The sequence below is a fragment of the Miscanthus floridulus genome, chromosome 8 (assembly GCF_019320115.1).
Source record: "Miscanthus floridulus cultivar M001 chromosome 8, ASM1932011v1, whole genome shotgun sequence".
NCBI classification, from domain to species: Eukaryota; Viridiplantae; Streptophyta; class Magnoliopsida; order Poales; family Poaceae; genus Miscanthus; species Miscanthus floridulus.
In genome coordinates this window covers 213,507,772-213,526,896 of record NC_089587.1, presented here as the reverse complement: position 1 = coordinate 213,526,896, position 19,125 = coordinate 213,507,772, and the positions used below count along the sequence as shown (strand labels likewise).

Below are 19,125 nucleotides of genomic sequence, written 5' to 3'. Positions count from 1 at the left end.
TTCCTCCTGTACTACTACTAGTATACTACTACTACTGCCTACTACTTTCTAGTAGTATACTACTACTAGTATACTACTACTACTGCCTACTACTACTCCCCTCCTCCTCTACTCCTCTACTCCCTCCTATACTACTATTCTACTACTGCTGCTCCTGTTTTGATTTGTGAAAGGTTTTTATTTAATGGGGCTGCTTCCTTTTTGGCATATGCAATGATGAACTTTTAAACTTATTGCTGAGGCAGTGGCATATGCAATGATGTGAACCCTTTTATGCTGAGGCAGCGGCGATGATGATCGAGTGCCCCCGCTAAACTAGGATGGCTTGTATACCAGATACAAGCAACTAGTTTAAAAGCGATATGATGACAATGGGGCAAATCTGAGCCAACTACTACTACTTTACTACTCTAGTACTACTCTACTTTACTACTATATAACTGTGTCTATACAACTGAAATATGTATTCATTGTAGCTTTCCAATGGCGGAGGAACCGATAAGCGAATGGTGCGACCCTACCCCTAGTGCATCATCATCAACTAGCCTCGAGAGCCAAGTGTCCGTGACCCCGAGGCCAACAAAGAAACATCGTACAGAGATCGATGATGATCCGACCTACCAACCGAGGGACGACGAAGTTGAAAGTGCGCGGTCTCCAAACCCTGAACAGATGCCGGTGGTGCCTCGAGAATTGAATTTCGAGGAGGAAGAAGTCAGTGACAAAGAACCCCCCGCTCCATCTCCAACCACTTCAGGCAAGTCTAGTGGTCAGAGGACAAAGCTGAGAAGGGGGGAACACGAGAGGCACCGGAGGGAAATCCACGACGAAGTCCATGTGATCCATGAGGTGGGACCAGAGGGAAACCCGTTGTCGCCACCCACGGTCCTTGCCAAGTTCAGCAACCAGGTGGCATGTATAGTCAAGGACAAGGTGGAGATCACTTGGGCGGAGTGGAACAATGTCCCGGTCGACTACAAGACACATATCTGGGGTGAGGTGATGAGGAGCTTCCATTATCCTGAGGACGCCGATCTGGACAAGTGCAGGGAGTGGGTCATGCACGTGGCAGGAAGAGCCTTTAGAAACTTCAAGTCCATGCTGACCAGGTACTACCTGAAGCTAGGCAAGTCACCCTGTGTCAAATACACTATGGTGAAGGAACATCACTGGGAAGAGTTCTGCAAACAAAGAACAACAGAAGAAGCAAAGGCAAAGAGCGCCAAGTTCAGCGCACTCGCGAAGAAGAACCTGCACCCCCACCACTTGGGCATGACTGGGTTTGCTGGTAAGAGGCCCCAGTGGCGGGAGGAAGAAAGGGCTAGAGCTGCCGCCGGGCTTCCCGATCCGTACGACGGTGTAGACTTGAGGGCTAAGGACTTCATTTATGCCTGCAAGCCGAAGAAGCTCAAGGAGGGCGCGAGCAAGTTCATTGAGCCGAAGTTCGAGGAGGTGGAGAGGGCTCTCATCCAGGCCGCTAAATCCAAGGACAGCTTCGAGGTTCGCAGGGGCCAGGACTTGCTGACCCTGGCGCTGGGAACCCCCGAGCACCGTGGTCGCGTCCGTGGCATGTCGTCGAAGATGAGCTGGAACTCAGTGGAGTCATGGCAATCCGACGCTGCCACATACCGGTCAAGGCAGAGGTACAAGGAGGGCATCTTTTAGAAGGGCTATGATCAAGGCGTGGCCGAAATGATCAGTCGGTCCATAAAAGAAGCCTTCATGAGCAATGACCCAGATATGGTGTCGATGAGGTCACAGATGCTTCGCCAGGCTGGCGTGGCCGTGCCACAAGTTCCACAAGGGCAGACACAAGGGCAGCCACTGCCGATGATCGAGGATCGCCCAAGGCACCCCGTCGACGACATCCGGCAACCCATGCGCGTCAACCTCAACATCCCGTTCGGCAGGGCGAAAAAGTTGACCGTGGGTGAGGGTTACATGCACCCCAAAGAAGATATCAAAGATTTCAACCAAGACTAGATCCCTGCCAACTATGCTGCCATGATACTTACATGGTATGCGACCCAATACGAAGAATTTGAAATGGAATATCCAACTGCACAAGGGGTAACGATCCTTGGAGCTGCCATTGGTTCTGAAGTCCTGTGGAACAAGGACGACATAGAGATCATTCTCTCGACGCCGACTTCTACGCCGATGATGACACCAGCATCACAACCATCCGTTGCCGGATCTTGTCCCCTCGATGATCCGGATCACGGCGACGGCGATGACGAAGGCAATGGCGGGGATGACAAGGGAAGGAAGTCACCCCGAGGCACAAGCCCTCACCCTCGTTCTCCTCCTCCAACAACAAGTCCACCTCCACCTCCCGATAGTCCGTCTAAGGGCACAAGCAAAGGACCGGGAGGCACGGAGGAACCGGGGGCAAAGACACCGCCTGCTGCCATTGCGAGCACAAGCCAATGTCCTCCACCGCCGGCGAAGACTAAAGGCGACCAAGGGCATCTCACATACTCACTTGAGTTCGAAAGATATGGTAGCGGCGAGCATAATTTGCTAACAACTTTTCTTTGCCATAATATGGTACTAACATTTCTATCCCAGGCCGAGATCACCTTTCCATCTATTTCCTGAATCGGATGACTGCCCCGGCCATTACGAGCATGGGAAGTTCATGATAACCAAGGCCCAGCTCGTCGACGAGGAAAGGTGGGAGACAAGGAGGTTTCATCTCTGGTACATGGAAGCAGCAAAAGCTGGCCTACATGGTTTTCTAGTCAAGGTTGTGGCGGAGTACTTCCACTTGCCCGGCAACGATGTAGAACTCCCCGTGGACTTCCACGACATGTACAGACTACTACGGAAACAAGACCTTGACATCGCCCAAGTCACCTTGTTCTCTATGTAAGTGATGAATTGCGAGTTTCACATATCACCTGCCTTTGAATCGGTCAAGACTACTTATATATGCCACGATGGCTTGTCCTTGCAGGTTGATGGCCTATATATCCAAGGAACTAAAACTTGATGTTATCTATCTATCTCCAATGCATATTGCTCAAAGAGTCATCATTGGTTACCACCTAGATGACAATCATCCAACCATGAAAGACTTGACCAAGCGACAGAGAGAGGCGCACAGGAAGAAACTGATGGACAATGAGAAGTTAAACATTTCGAGGTACATACTAGGAGCAATGAAGAAGATCAGGAGAAATAGGTGTATCGTAGCTGCCTACCACTTTGGGTAAGTCGAAGACATGCCTATAGAGATAAGTGGGTAGCTAGATAGTATTATTATTTCTCATTGTAACCTGTATTTTGTTTCAATGGCGCAGCCAAGGCCTCAAGGGTCACTGGGTTGCATTTATCATCTACCCTTAGGATGGCAGGGCCTGCGTATTTGATTCGTTGAGAATGCCAAACTTAAAAGGGTACAAGGCCTTTGAAGATTGCCTCAGAGTGTAAGTGACTGAACTGTCTTCTCATATGCGTTCTAATGCCCTGCCTAATACTAGTACATTTCATATAGCGCTTATAAGAAGTACGTGAAGGATCCTGAATGCTATGATCGAAGAACAGAGAATTTTAAGGCTAAGCATAAGAACCGCATCAAAATCAGATGCAACTTTCCGGTAAGTATTTGAAAGGTTTAATTGTGCGTTCTGTTCATAAGCGTTCTAATGCCTGTATTCTAATGCTTGTGTATCGATCATGCAGTGTGCCAAACAACCGGTAGAATCACAAACCTGTGGCTTCTACGTCTGTGAGTACCTGAGGGAGTGCAAGCAGTACAGCAGCAGTTGGAGGGTGCTCAAGAATGGATTGAACTGGTGGAGAGACGTGCAGAGCACCCAACACTCCTTCAAGCAGACAAAGGCGGACATATGTAAGTTTGTCTTAGACAAATGCGTGCTTGAAGGGAGCACGTTCTTCAATGAGAACAGCCAGCTAGCGATTTTACCGGAGTACGAGAGGCTGAGGAAATGGCCCACGATGATGCGCCCGCAAGATTACTCCTTAGGGCATGTATAACGACTTTAATATGTAAATGTAATGAATTAACGATGACAAGAACGACTAAGTGAATGTATATATATGTATATTATCTCATGTGTAATGCCTGCATACTTTTTAAGTTTAATCTGTGAAATCTGGATGTGATTTGAATTTGAATTTAATTATATGGCTGCTGTATTTTTTTTAATTCAGGAAATAATTTACCGAGGCGGGCAAATAATAATGCCCGCCACGGCTAACGAACATAACTGCGGCGGGCGCTGTACCGTGTCCGCCGCGGTAAAATAATTTACCGCGGCGGGCGGTTCAACGTGACCGCCGTGGTAAAAGTATATTTACCGCGGCGGGCACGTTACACCGCCCGCCATGGTAAATCGGTTAACCGCGGCGGGCAAAGCCGCCCGCCGCGGTTAAGCCACGATTTACCGTGGCCTCTAGGCCGCGGCGGACGGCTTTGCCCGCCGCGGAAAATCAAAAACGCCCGCCTCCATTAAAGTTTGTGTAGTAGTGTGGTACTGTAATTTCTCTAGCTGACCCTCTGAAAGCTACTGCTTTATTGTTGGAAGACTATGTACTAAATTTGTTTGCTTAATGCTCTATGACACTAAATATTCAGATCGCAAGATGTTGACTATGTACTAAATTGGTACTGTAAATCGCACAAAAAAAAAGAATGATAGGTACTGTAATGGAATGAACTTATTTCTGTGTTCTGCACTTATTTTTCATTCAGTATTGGTAAAGATATTCTGACTCATGCAAATAGATTGTTGATCTGTTGGTGCTTATTATGTGATTTTTATGTTTACCAGTGATAAGTTTAAGTGCTTACGAAGAAAATCTTACCGGGGAAGAGGGATACTGCGGGGAGTTGGACGCCGGGCGCGGGCCTCGCCGGCGGCGGGACAGGGTGCCCGGGGCAGGACGCACTTGGGAGGGGTGGGGTGCCAGGGGCGGGCAGCGCTCGGGCAGAAAGGTTGTCCGGGGTTAAATTGCACGTCGAGCTTGGCGCCTAGATCTACGGCGCCGAGCTCACTGTCATGTCATCTACCGTGCCCAGAAGCTCGGCGCCAGAGACGCTGACGTCGAGACGTGTTAGCTCGGCGCCAGCACCAATAACACCGAGCTAAGAATTTATTTTCTGAATTATTTCGCTCATGCTCTATTGGTGAGAAACTAAAAAAAAAAAAGCTAAAATATAAAAAATTCGGACCGCCCTGCCCGGTCCTGCAGCAGCGTCCCTGACTGACCTACCTCTAACCGATGGACGGATCGACGTCTTTTCGCTCGCTGCCCTGCCGCGGAAAAGCGGCTCGTCCTGGTGGCTGACGCCTGGCGCCCCCCACGGCAGACGAGCGCGCGACACATCGTCTGGCGCCGGACGGCTCGCCCCCCCCCCCCCCCCCCCCCCCCCCCCTCCGGGGCTAGGGCTCGCGCGCGCGAAAATAAAGCTGCGTCCGCGAGCGTGCAGGACGGCACGCCGAACAGTCCCCGGCCGTCACCTCACCAACACCTTGGCAGCGCTTTCTGCTCTCGTCGGCCCAATAGTTCAGTTGGGTGCTTGCGAGTAACGATATATATATATTGTACGATCCCACTACTCTCGTCTGCCGTATCCTGCATTATCGTTGAATTGTCTAAGCTGGTTTACGAAAGATTTGAGCTATGATGAGTAGATTAACATGCATGCTACATTGCCAGCAGTGTGCCTACGACCGAGCTGGGGTGGTATATTTTATATAAAGGTTTCAGCTAGGGCTTATGAGTTATGATATATTATTTTTCTCTCACAACAAATCAAGGCCAGTCAGGTTTATCAGCTTAGAAACCAATCGACGAACGGGCTAAATATACAGTAGAAATGAAAAGCTAGATGAATTTGTGCGATCGATAAATAAAGCTATGTGTGTACCTACGACTACGAAGAGCCTCGTTCGCTCGTGGGCTTAACTCTTAACCTGGCGACTGATGATCGGCCAATGCTTTTGTAGCGAAGTAGTAGCAGCACTAGGGGGCGGTAGCAGCATCAAAACGCATGGAACGAAGGCGGCGGCATGGACGCATGGGACGGGACGGGCTAGTCTATCGATAAAGCTAGATCTGGCGCCGGTAATTTGACATGACCAGCGGTTGAAGCTACTCCTATATACATATTCTTCTTCTCCTCACACCTGGCTAGTAGCTAATCAGGCTAGATTAGGCCCATGATTGGCACGCATTAGATTCTCGATCGGCAGTCATGCTGCAGCTGCCTGCCGGTTGGCAGCTGCTTGCACTCGCCGTGCAGTGCGTCGTGTTGTTCCCGATCCATCCCTTCGTCCGGGCTAGCTTCGGCTGTGAGATTCAGCGACGACGGCACCAGCGTGGCTCATCATCGGCACGACGATGACAAAGACCGGCCCGGCCGGACGGCGGAGCCAACCACCAGGCATACCAATAATGAGGGGCAGCAGCCATCTCGATCGGCAGGGTTTAGTTTTAAGTAATTTATCTGGCCAGGGGCCTGGCTTAGGCACCAGTCATGAGCTAAAACAAACACACTGGACTGACCTGCTTTCCACATATGAAAGGTGCGGGGGTGGCAAATTTAGTGTGCGCGAGAGGGACACTTGTCAAATGTCAAACCCTTTTTCCTGCTGGACACCTGTCGATGCTCCAGCCTCGCTCCCTCTACCTCTAGCTACTAGTACGCCGTAGCCGTAGCCGAGAGCCGGGGCGATAGATCGAGCTGCGCCTGCACGTACTCCAGCACGAATGGGGGAAGGAAAAGCATCGCGGCTTTAGACTGACTCCATGCGTAGCGTGACCCAAATCTAAATTGGGTTGTTTACAGTATTTTATCCGCACAAAACAAAACAAGCACCAACAGACTATGTAAACGAGTGACCCATTTTGAGTGGGAGCCGACGCGAGACGCAAATAAGTGTCCTCTCTCCGTCCTTCTGCGTCTCCACGCAGGCGCCAGGCCCACCACCACGAGGGAAGGCGAACAATTAACTATTAAACAAATAAGCTATTAAACAAATAAGCTATGCCAATGAAAAGATTGGTCGTTTTTGGGTAGTTATAAAATTCTCATACTTCTTCGACTCGAATAACAAAAGAAAGAAATTTTTTTTGTAAAGTAAAATTAAGGTCTTTGCTTTTACTTATAGCATTCTTTCTTTTACCTAAAAGAAAGAAAGAACTCAAAAAAAAAAGTACGATTTTTTTCGAATCCATTCTAACCAACGAACAGTTCTTCCAGAGCCCGGCCCGGCAAGAGCAGCGCCTCGGGGTCGCAGCACTGGAGCCGGCTCAACGCGGATTGGAGCTGAGGAATGGAGTCGCAGGTGCCGCTCCGGCGGACCGCAGGGCCACGCCGCCAGTGCCGCTCCGCCGGCGAGGGGAGGAGAGGGCGGCCGGATCTCGTGTTGAGGAAGGTGGTTGCAGTTGCCGCTCGCGGTGGGGATGGAGGCGGCTCACGCGCGGCGGCTCTCACCCGCGGTGGTGCTCGCCCGCTGCGGCGCTTGCGAGGCGGCGGACGAAGGGGTCGCGCCACGAAGGGGCCCGCGCTGGGGACGCTGCTGGAGCTCGTCCACGCGAAGGGGCACTGCGCCTTTGCCAGATCTCGCGCCGGAGCTCGCAGCTCGGTGGCTGGCCGTGGGGAAGACCAAGACGGAGGAGCAGGCAGCACCGGGTGAAAGAGGAGGTCGTCGTCGCGGAGGTGCGCACCGGCACGGCGAGGCGGGTCCGCGGCGGCGCGTGGCCAGCACGGTGAACGGCCCGACGCGGCGAGGCGAGCGGCGCTCGGCTGGGCGACGTTCCGGGCTTCTCGTTTGCGTCGGCTGTTGGAAAAGGAAAGTTTTAGGTCCATGACTCTTTCGCTGTGCGCTATCTAAACCATTGAATGCCTCTTGTTTTTAAGTGCGGGCTGTTGGAGACGGTCCTAGTGGATTCCAACTCCCTCCTGAGCCCCTCGGATCCCTTTACATGCCTCGGCGGCCAGTCACCACGCCTTTCCATCCGTCGCCCATCCATCGATCCATCTAAACCAAAAAGCACGTGTGACTACACATCAGTAGCAGCAGTGATGCCCCTGGACGAAACGCTCACCTCTCTCTCTCTCTCTCCTGTGCATCTGTCTCTGAATCTCTCTCTCTCTCATGCTCGCTTGCTCCTTTGACCTTTCTCCCACTCCTTTCCATGGAGGAGATGTTGCTGTTCACTGACATGTACAGCAGATATAATGCTGCTAGCTACTGTAGCTAGGAGTATACTACTAGTATCGTGAATGGACGGAACGTACCTCTGGAAATGTGAAGAACTCTGACCGGATTAACAAACTCAACTGGTACAGGTTAGGGGGCGTATTACCACACTGATGTAGGGTTCGTGGGATACGTGGTCTAGCCGCTATTCCTCTGCCTTTTTTCTCGGTGCCGCTCGCAATGCATTTCGAGGCTAGAGGTTGAGACCTATTTATAGATTCTACTTTCAAGTGTTGTAACACCAGTGTTCCGATAAATCGTGTGACTCCTGAACCATGTCACCAACCACGATCCGAAAGGCCAGTATTCCGAGTCTAAAATATATTAGTCCCTAGCACACATGTGTAAGTCATGTGTCCTAATTAGATTGTATATGTGAGATCATTTCTAATCTAATTATGTGAGTCAACAGCCTGCTAAGCCGATCCTACAAAACAAACCCAGCTCTTCCATTGTGCTGTACCTGGGCAAAATACGTATGTACATAATATATATATATATATATATATATATATATATATATATATATATATATATATATATATATATATATATATATATATATTCTAGTAGAGTCGATCTAAATTATTCCTCCATACTGCATTCCAGCACAAATGTCCTCGGCATCTCGAGTACAAATTCCTCGAGTTCATTATTAATTATCAACCAAATATATCAATAGTATTTCCACGTATATAGGTGACAAATAATTGTAATAGTAAATATTGAAAGCCATACATAAAAATCCAACATCTCCCACTTGGCTGAAATATTTCAATCAATAACATGAAGTCCCATGTTTCTAATATGCTTAGAAAATAATTCCTGACTAAGTGGTTTAGCCAGTGGATCTGTGACCATACTAGTACTAGCCAAATAAACCAAACGAGTAGTCTTGAGTCTGTTTATGACATCACGAATATAATGAAACCTTCCCTCAATGTGTTTACTTTTACTATGAAACTTGGGATCTTTGGCAACCTTGATCGCTGACATATTATCACAAAAAATAGTGACAGGTTGTGATGCACTTTCCACGACCTTCAATGCTACCAGAAATTCCCTTAGACATACACCTTCTTTTGCTGCTTCTGATGCAGCAATATATTCAGCTTCCATGGATGAAAGAGCAACTGGTTGCTGTAGCTTGCTGCACCAAGAAATAGCACCTCCTGCCAGTGTGAATATATAACCAGACGTAGATCTCTGTTCATAAAGATCCCCTTCCCAATCAGCATCGGTATAACCCTGCAGCTGAAGGTTGTGACCATTGAAACATAAAGAATAATCCAAAGTTCCTCTGACATAACGCAGTACATATTTTATTTGTTTCCAGTGCTCTTCCCCAGGATTCTTTTGATATCTACTAAGAAGTCCAATAGCATGGCTAAGGTCAGGTCGTGTGAAAAACATAGCATACATAAGGGCATCCCAATGCTGAAGCATAAGGAATTCCATTCGTTCTTCGTTTTTCCTCATGAGTGGTAGGACATAATTCCTCACTGAGTTTAGTTCCTTTTATTATAGGTACATTAGCTGGTTTGCAATTTTCCATAGAGAAACGTTTCAATACACTTCGAAGGTAAGTCTTTTGGGACAAACCAAGAAGTCGTTTATTCCGATCTTTATGAATTTCCACTCCCGAAATATAGGAAGCTTCCCCAATATCTTTCATATCAAATTTAGAAGATAACCAAGCTTTAACTTCCGCCAATGTTGATTTATCATTAGAAGCAATAAGAATATCATCAACATATAAAGACAGAAACACAAAATTGCTACCAATAATTTTAGTATATATGCAATGATCACCTTCCGTCATTGAAAAACCATATGACGTGATAGCATTATAAAAAAGAATATACCATTGGCGTGAGGCTTGTTTAAGACCATAAATTGATCTCTTTAATTTGCAGATCATATTTTCATTTCCTTTTTCCCTGAAACCTTCCAACTGCAACATATATATTTCCTCCTCCAAAACCCCATTAAGAAAAGCCGTTTTGACATCCATTTGGTGGAGTTCAAGATCATAATAAGCCGTTAAAGCACTAATAATACGAATGGAAGTAAACTTTGCAACAGGAGAAAAAGTTTCCACAAAGTCAACACCTTCCTTTTGTGTGAAGCCTTTAGCAACAAGCCTAGCCTTATATTTTTCCACTTGGCCTGCTGCATTAAATTTCCTTTTAAAAATCCATTTGCATCCTACGGGCTTGCGGTTATTTGGCAAAGAAACAAGTACCCAAACTTTATTTTTCCTCATTGAGTTTAATTCTTCCCGCATTGCTTCCACCCATAGTTTCGATTGAGGGCAGCTTATGGCTTCTTTATAAGTTTTTGGACCTTCCTCTAAATCTGAAATTTTAGAGTGTACTTCCCCCTAAACACATAATATTCATCTAGATATGATGGCGCCTGTGTATTCCTCTCACTTCTCCTCAGGCGAGAAGTGTTGGGAGTTTGATTTGTATTTCCTTCTGGGGTTATATTTTCCTCGTCAAGCGAGTTAATTCTAGATGTATCAAAATGTGGTTTATCTGGAGTTGCCAATAATTCCACCCTTGCCCGTTTAGTGCGGCGAGGTGTTTCATGGTCTAGAAAAATAGCATCCCTGCTTTTCACCAGTTTATTATTTTTAGGATCATAAAAACGATATCCTTTTTATTCTGTAGAATAACCAATAAAAATTTCTGGTGTGCTTTTAGGATGCAACTTAGTACGATGTTGATTTGGCACTCTAATTTGAGCATTACATCACCAAACAGCTAAATGATGAAGTGAGGGTTTTCTTCTGGTCCACAACTCGTAAGGAGTGACTGTGACAGCTTTAGATGGTGAATGGTTTAATAAATAAACAGCAGTATGCAAAGCTTCACCCCAAAATGACAAAGGGAGATCAGAATAGGCCATCATGGACCTAACCATATCCACAAGTGTTATGTTCCTCCGCTCGGCTACACCGTTTTGTTGCGGAGTATATGGCATAGTATAATGATGAATAATTCCATTCTCTTTACAAAAATCATTTAATATTCCTGAAGTGTATTCTCCCCCACGATCAGTTCTTAAAACTTTATTTGTTTTATTCAACTGATTTTCCACTTCAGTTTTAAATGCCTTAAAAGCATCAAACCCTTCCGACTTGTGTTTTAGAAGATACACATAACCATATCTAGAATAATCATCAATGAATGTGATAAAATAAAGCTTTTGACCATTAGTGGGAGTAGACATTTCTCCACAAATATCAGAATGAATAATAGCAAGAGGCTCCTTAGATCTTTCCGCCTTTGGAAAAGGCGCACGGGTCATTTTACCCTTTATACATGCCTCACAAGTACCAAAATCCTCCCAATTAAAGTTTAGAATTCCAGAATTAATTAGCCTTTTAATTCTGTTTTTAGATATGTGACCAAGTCGATCATAAATGCCATAAATAAGATTCTGAGCATGTGTTCTCGTCATTGTTCCTCACTATGGAGTTATCTTCACCAACTAAGCAAGCAGAGTTGGCACCTTCTATTAAATTATCAAGAAAATAGAGGCCGTCAAGGCGAATACCAGTACGAACTAATTTCCCATTGAGCAATATTTTAACTCTTCCATTTCTAAATAGTATATCATAACCAATAGATTCCAGCTGGGAGACTGATATTAAATTCCTTCTCATGCTAGGTGAATATAAGGTCTCCTTCAACAATAACTTTCCTCCACCAGGGAGTTTAAGAACATAATTTCCAATTCCAAGTATATCAGCTTTAGCATTAGTGCCTAAGTAGACATATCTATTTCCCCTTGGAATTGTTTGCATGGAAGTAAAACACTTACGGTCTCTTGCAATATGTGATGTACAACCGGAGTCGACAACCCAGCTATTTGGAAAAATAGTAGTAAATAAAGCTTCAGTGCAAACATTAACATAATGCATACCTTCCTCTGAAGGGCTGCCTTTGGGATCATCATGATTGTCTTGCTTCTTCTTATCATTATTATATTTCTTCTTCTTCCTGCATTCAGATCTAAAGTGCCCAATCTGACTACAGTTGTGACAAGGGAAAGCCTTTTTATTTTTGTCATTCCTCTGAGATGAGTCATAATTTCCACGATCATCACGATCGCGTTTCTTGTTAAGCTTGTCCCTCAAATCACCTTTACCTTTCTTCTTGTGCCAGTTCCTTTTATTTGCATTGTGTCTTTCTTCTCCAAGGTGTAATTCTGAATTATTTGAGTTCCTTTCCTTTCCCTGGGAGAATTTCCTATCTTCTTCCATGAGCAAATGATGCCTCAGGTTGCGCATGTTTAGTGTACGCTCAGAATGACAAAATGACATCTTAAATTGTTCCCATGAATTTGGCAAAGAGTTCAAGACAACCATAACCTGCACTTCTTCTTGAAAAGGATAACCAGCAATTTTTAATTCCTCTCCGAGAACCGAGAGTTTATTTATATGCTCATTCATTGAAGCACCTTCATTCATCTTGGTAGAGAGAAACCGATTAACAAGGCTAAGCACTTTAACAAGAGATATATCACCAAAATCTTTTTCCAGTCTGCCCATAATTTTCTGGGCATTCCGTTCACTCTCATATTCAGCAGCTAAAGAATCAGACATAGATCCCAACATAAATACACGAGCCTTCTTATTATCCTTAGCCCAGTTTTCATATTCAAGCATATATTCCGACTTTTCCTCAGCAGTGGCATCTTTCTTTGGCTCTTCCGGTTCAGGTGCATCAATAATATAATCAATGTTCTCGACAACAAGTAAATACATGATTTTCCACTTCCAAACCGTAAAATTGGAGCCATCTAACTTGCCGTTTCTAAGCAATTCAGCAAACACAGCGTTGGATGCCATTGTGAGTGATAGAACACTTTACCAGAAAAATACAAGCCGGAGGATGAACACGTAGATTAAACTTTGATGTACAAGTGCCCTTCCTTCCTTGATCTGCGTGTAGACAAGGGCAGCACGCAAGGTTCATGTTCTTGGGCACGTACTCACTTCTTGCTAGTTCCAGAGATCCACGTGCGTGACGGAGGCGATCTGAAGCCGCTGGCTGTGATTTGCGCGGAGACGTGGTGCTGCCCAAGGGAGCAAGGGCCCAAGGGCGCCGGCGAGAATGCACAGGCCAAGGCTCAGATTCGATTTTTGTGTGGACGGCGGTGGCGGCGGCCAAGGAATTCGCAGTGGAAAAAAAAAATGGCGGTAGCTGAGTTGGGTTGGCCACGCTAGCCCCCACGTAACCTGGCTCCGATATCAATGTAGGGTTTGTAGGCTATGGTCTATCCTTTATTCCTCTGCCTTTTCTACGGTGCTGCTCACAATGCATTACGAGGTTAGAGAGTGAGACCTATTTATAGATTCCACTTCCAGGTGTTGTAACACTACTAGTGTTCTAACCATGTCACCAACCACGATGCCAGTATTCTGAGTCTAAAATATATTAGTCCCTAGCACACATGTGTGAGTCATGTGTCATAATTAGATTGTATATGTGAAATTAATGCCAATCTAATTATGTGGGTCAATAGCCTGCAGAGCCGATCCTGCAAAACAAACCTAGCTCTTTCATTGTGCTGTACCCAGGCAAAATACGTATGTACATAATATATATATATATATACTCCCTCCATATTGGTATTAGAAGTCGTTTAGGACATGATTATGCTTACCAAGGAGTGATTAATTAAGGAAAATTTTCCTTCTTTACCCTTATTAAATAGAGCTGCGGGTGTCTCCAATACAACAACTCATCGTAGTCCAATTGGTAAGCATTCTATGGTCCAGGACTGGTGGTCCAGTGTTCGAATCCTGGAAAGCTCTTTTTTTTATCAGTACGTGGGATTTGCATGGCGCTGCATGCGGCTCGCTCGTTGCTTCGCTGCATGCGCTCGCATGGCGCTGTGCACGGTCGCGTTTAGGCGTGTGTATGCACCCTCTGCCGCGTTTTTTTCCATTGGCGCTCGTTCGTTTGTTGGCGGATGCACTCTCTGTCGCGCTTTATTTTCCATTGGCGCTTGTTTGTTTGTTGGCGGGTTATTTTCCTTCGTTTGGCGCTCACCGTGCGCTCAGCAGGTCCGACGGTTCGATTACCGGGCTGCAGTATTAAATCGTCTCGTAGCTCTTGTACTCCGTACATTGGTCCATACTGTCTTGCCTTGCTTATTCTTCACTTGTTCATCTAGGCATGGCTTAGCCTCTTCTCTTTCTATCTTGTCCTTCCATAGCAAACCGTACGGCGCAATGGCTGATGTCCTCCATGGCTTCGATCTGAACGTTTGTATGGAGGAAGATGATGACGGCAATCTTTCCTTCAATCTCAACGAGCCTATACTGGAGGACCACAATAACAATGGTAACGTGCTGATTCTTACTCATTTTTTTCTTTCATGTTTTTATATTCACACCGTCTTCATGTTATTGCAAACGTTCCAGCATCAGAAGCCAACGACGCAATTAATGTTTGAGTTCGATGAGCTAGAATACGACAACGCCAACAACGACGCCGACGACGACGCCAACGACGAGCAACAAGACGACGACGCCAACGACGAGCAACAAGACGTGTTCAATCTCAACGAGCCGGAAGATCACCACGGCGGTAATACATCACTTCGATCTATCCTTTCATTGGTTGTTTAATTTTTTTTGTTCTCATCATTGTTTCTTTTTTTTATTCTCATCATTGTTTCTTTTTTTTACAGTACTTGATTTGAACTTACCACTCGATGAGTTCGGTGTAGTTGATTTCGACTTTATACAAAATCTTGCTAGTAACTTTTTTTATCACAATCACATTCATTTTAGTTAAGGCACGTGTACTTTGTTGATGCTATGGATACTTGCAGTAGCTACTAATAGATGAATTAGTTTGTATTTTATTCCTACAGCTAGAACATGGTGCCGGCAATTAATGTTTGCTTTTTTCAACAGAACATGTTCAACAACCCAACCGAAGGAAAGAAATGACCGAAGAACTCCGAAAACAAGTTTATCAAGCTTTGTTGGCTAGAAGCAACAATGGGAAACTACACAAGAATGATACTGCAAGTGTTGCTGCGTAATTTGGGCTTCATATTCGGTCAGTTCAGCGGTTATGGAAGAGAGGTAAAATACAACTTGCAAACTCAGCTTCGGTAGTGGTTTGTAGTCTAAAGAAGGGTAAAGTAGGCCGCAAGGCAATTCCTGTTGATTTGGAAGCATTGCGAAACCTTCCTCTAAAGGAAAGAATGACTATAGAGGATGTGTGCCAGCAACTAAACATGAGCAAATGGAGGATTCAAAAGTATTTGAAAGAAGGCTTGCTTAGGCGTCATTCTAGTAGCATCAAACCATATCTCACTGAAGTTAACAAGAGGTTTAGGTTACAGTGGTGTGTTGACATGATTAACAGGGATTTGCTTGATGATCCAAGGTTTAAGGAGTTGTTTAACTTTGTGTTCATAGATGAAAAATGGTTCTACCTATCACAAAAATCTGAAAGATATTATTTGCTACCCGAAGAAGATGATCCCCATCGGACTTGTAAGAATAAGAACTACATCCCTAGGCTTATGTTCTTGTGTGCTTGCGCTCAGCTAAGGTTTAGGGATGGTATTTGTATTTTTGATGGTAGGATTGGTTGCTTTCCACTTGTTCGCTATGAACCGGCTATGAGAGGTAATGGGAGGACCGGCCGTGTTCGTGGAGACTTGGTTATGAAGCCCATAACTTCCATAACTAGAGAAGTGATTAGAGATTTCATGATCAACCAAGTGTTGCCTGCCATTCGAGCTAAGTGGCCAAGAGAAGATGTGGGCAAACCAATATTCATTCAACAAGACAATGCACCTTCTCACTTGAAATTGGATGATCCAGAATTTTGTGAGGCCGCTAAGCTAGGAGGATTTGATATTCGCCTAATATGTCAACCACCAAACTCTCCGGATTTCAACATTCTTGACTTGGGTTTTTTCGAGCTATACAAGCAATCCAATATAAGAAGAATGCAAAAACAATAGAGGCTCTAGTTCCGCTCGTGCAAGAGGTAATTTGCTCAAATTGTTCACACATATTTCAATGTTTTTTTTCCACAACACATTTGCTCATACAATCATTTCTTGCACACTTGGTTTGTAGGCATTCATGGAGTACTCCACACGCAAAGCAAACCGAATATTTCTAACACTACAAGGTGTTTTGATGGAAGCTATGAAGAAGAAAGGTTGCAACAACTTCAAGATACCTCACATGAAAAAAGGAAGATTGGAAAGAGAAGGTCGGCTGCCATCTTGTATCCCTTGTGATCCATCTTTGCTGCATGAAGCCGAGGCTACTCTTGCTGCATGAAAAAAGGAAGATTGGAAAGAGAAGGTCGGCTGCCATCTTGTATCCCTTGTGATCCATCTTTGCTGCATGAAGCCGAGGCTACTCTTGCTGCATGAAAATTAGATGGATGCTTGTTAGCTTAAGTAGTAGAGACAATCTTGTAACAATTTAATTACAGTTTGAACTAGTCATCTTACTGAGGCCTTGTTATCATCCTTACTGGCATCGAGCTCATCGAGCTTCTTGATAACGTGAGGAGGTAACATGATTCTATCGCCTTGCATCATGTGCTCGTCAAGATTAGGAATGAAAAGGTTGCAATTGAACTCTCGCTGGCCATAAATCATGGCAAGGACCATGTACTCTAAGTGGACGAGGCCGCAACGAGAGCATGGCCACAACCTTGAGTGCGCACGATCCCACGCTTGGCGGTCCTCATGGACAAGACCGCAGCGACCGCAAACAAAAGCTCCTGGCGGCAAGGAATCCGGCACCATCTCCACGGAGTCCTACGCGATCACGGAGTCCAGTCCATCGACGGACAGCAGTGGATTGATGGAGTCCGGCGCCTCGACGACGTCCACGGCGACCTCCATCGAGTACAACGCGACTACGTCCACGGCGACCTCCACCGAGTCCGGCTCCAGCGATTCCGACGTGCTGATGTCCGGCACCATCTCCATCTCCTGCTCGACGCCGTCTTCCGCCATCATCTCCATGGAGTCCAGCGTGAGCTCCATCTCCTGCTCGACGTCGTCTTCCGTCGTCATCTTCATGGAGTCCGTCGCCGACGCCGACGCCGACGTCGAGTCCGCCGAGGATGCATCCATGGAGCCTGGCGCGACCTTCATCTTCTATTGCAGCAAGGGCGAGCGGCCAGAGGCGTGCGGCGGCGTGCGGATGAGAGGCCAGCAAGTGCGAGCGGCGAGAGGCGTACGGCGGCGGCGTGCGGATGGGAGGCCAGTAAGGGCGCGTGGCATGCAACATTGGTTCTGTAGCAGCATGCAACGTTGGTTTTGCAGCATGCAGCGATGTGCGGATGGAAGGTTAAACGCGCGTGCACTGGGCGCCCAATCGCGCATGCGTCGAGCGCAGCGCTAATAACTCTAGCGGCGCAGGAGCCCAAGCGCGAGGGGCAGCTGCATCCAAAGCAACGTTCCTGCAGCAGAACGACTTCTTTTTGTCAATTCCTTTCAAACTACAAAACGTCTTCCTTTACCAGTATGGAGGGAGTATATATATATATATATATATATATATATATATATATATATATATATATATATATATATATATATATATATATATATATATATATATATATATATATAAGGAAGAGGTGAAATAGATGAAAAATTTGAAAATATAATGAAAGACTATGAAGCAAATTTTAAGAAGGATTATGAGTCAAAAATGAATATACAAATATTAGACTATGATGAAAATAATGATGAGATGTTGGATATCCGTGGTCATGGACAAAGACCAGAATATTAAATTTCAAATATGATGAAAATTAGAATACATATGTTCTATATAAAAAATATATAATCTATGTTGATAAGGTGTTATCAACAATTTGGCCGGGGGAAGAGATAACACTACAGCCATGATTGAATACTACATGCCTACCTTTGATTTGATGTTTGCAACATCAATTTTTCGGGCATGGAAGACCATACCAAAGAATATCCAGAAGGATACTACCGTGCGCGATGGAGGACAGCGCAAAAGGAATATATAGGCACTCTACTGTAGCCAGGACAATTATTCTCCATCCAGCTGTCCAGGCAACAGTAACAAGGGATAATTGAAGACTTCGCCTCGAAGGCTCCTTCTGACGATAAGGCTCACTCCTTCAGACGATAAGCATGAAGGACGCTCCCTTCATGCTATAAAGCGAGGCATCGGGTGCATTCATTCAGTATCGGATGCAAGAATAGAGCAGACAATCATCGAAGCATCACACCGAAGCCTCAGACACGCACTCTCATCCACCACCCACTCCACCAACTCTCCACTCACACATACACCATGAAGACATGATCTCAGAACGACTCTGAGAATCATCCACCATTAGTAGTAATCATCCATCACCACTGTATCACTCCACCTTTGTAAATTAGAGAATAAAGGAGGTCCCCGTGATCTTCCTGCGCTTGTAAGGTAATCCCTAAGGTTTGTGCTAAGTGCTTAGGGTTTCCCAAAAGGGAAAGCCGTATGTAAACTTGCTCTGTGAAAATGAATTAAGCTTTCCTGTTTTAATCCCTACCTTCCTTCAAGCTCGTTCATATGGGGCGATGTCTCTATGCTAGGGACCCTAGAGGAGAAGCCTCTGCGTGTGTTGTTCTCGTGTTAGCCCTTGTAGCGGCGTTTGTAGAGAACCCTGTGTGCGCAGAGAAGTGTTCCCTTCGGGTGGAACTGCCTGGGGAGACGATAGAGCCTGAGTCCTGTGTGTGCGTGGCTGGGGATAGTGAGGGAGTAGACCGGGTTAGTCTGGATCTGAAGCGAGCTAGTGATGCATACGGTGAGTACCAAGTAGGACTGTCACAAGCATAGTCGCACGACCGGCTG

The 19,125-nt window shown here is 45.7% G+C and overlaps 1 long non-coding RNA gene across 1 annotated transcript; it reads left to right on the top strand.

Annotated features, from left to right (window-relative positions):
• The first annotated feature begins 14,778 nt into the window (after window positions 1-14,778).
• Window positions 14,779-16,046, top strand: LOC136474879 (uncharacterized). Its single transcript, XR_010763034.1, has 3 exons — window positions 14,779-14,845; window positions 14,949-15,013; window positions 15,178-16,046. It is a non-coding gene; the product is annotated as an uncharacterized lncRNA (long non-coding RNA).
• Window positions 16,047-19,125: the final 3,079 nt, after the last annotated feature.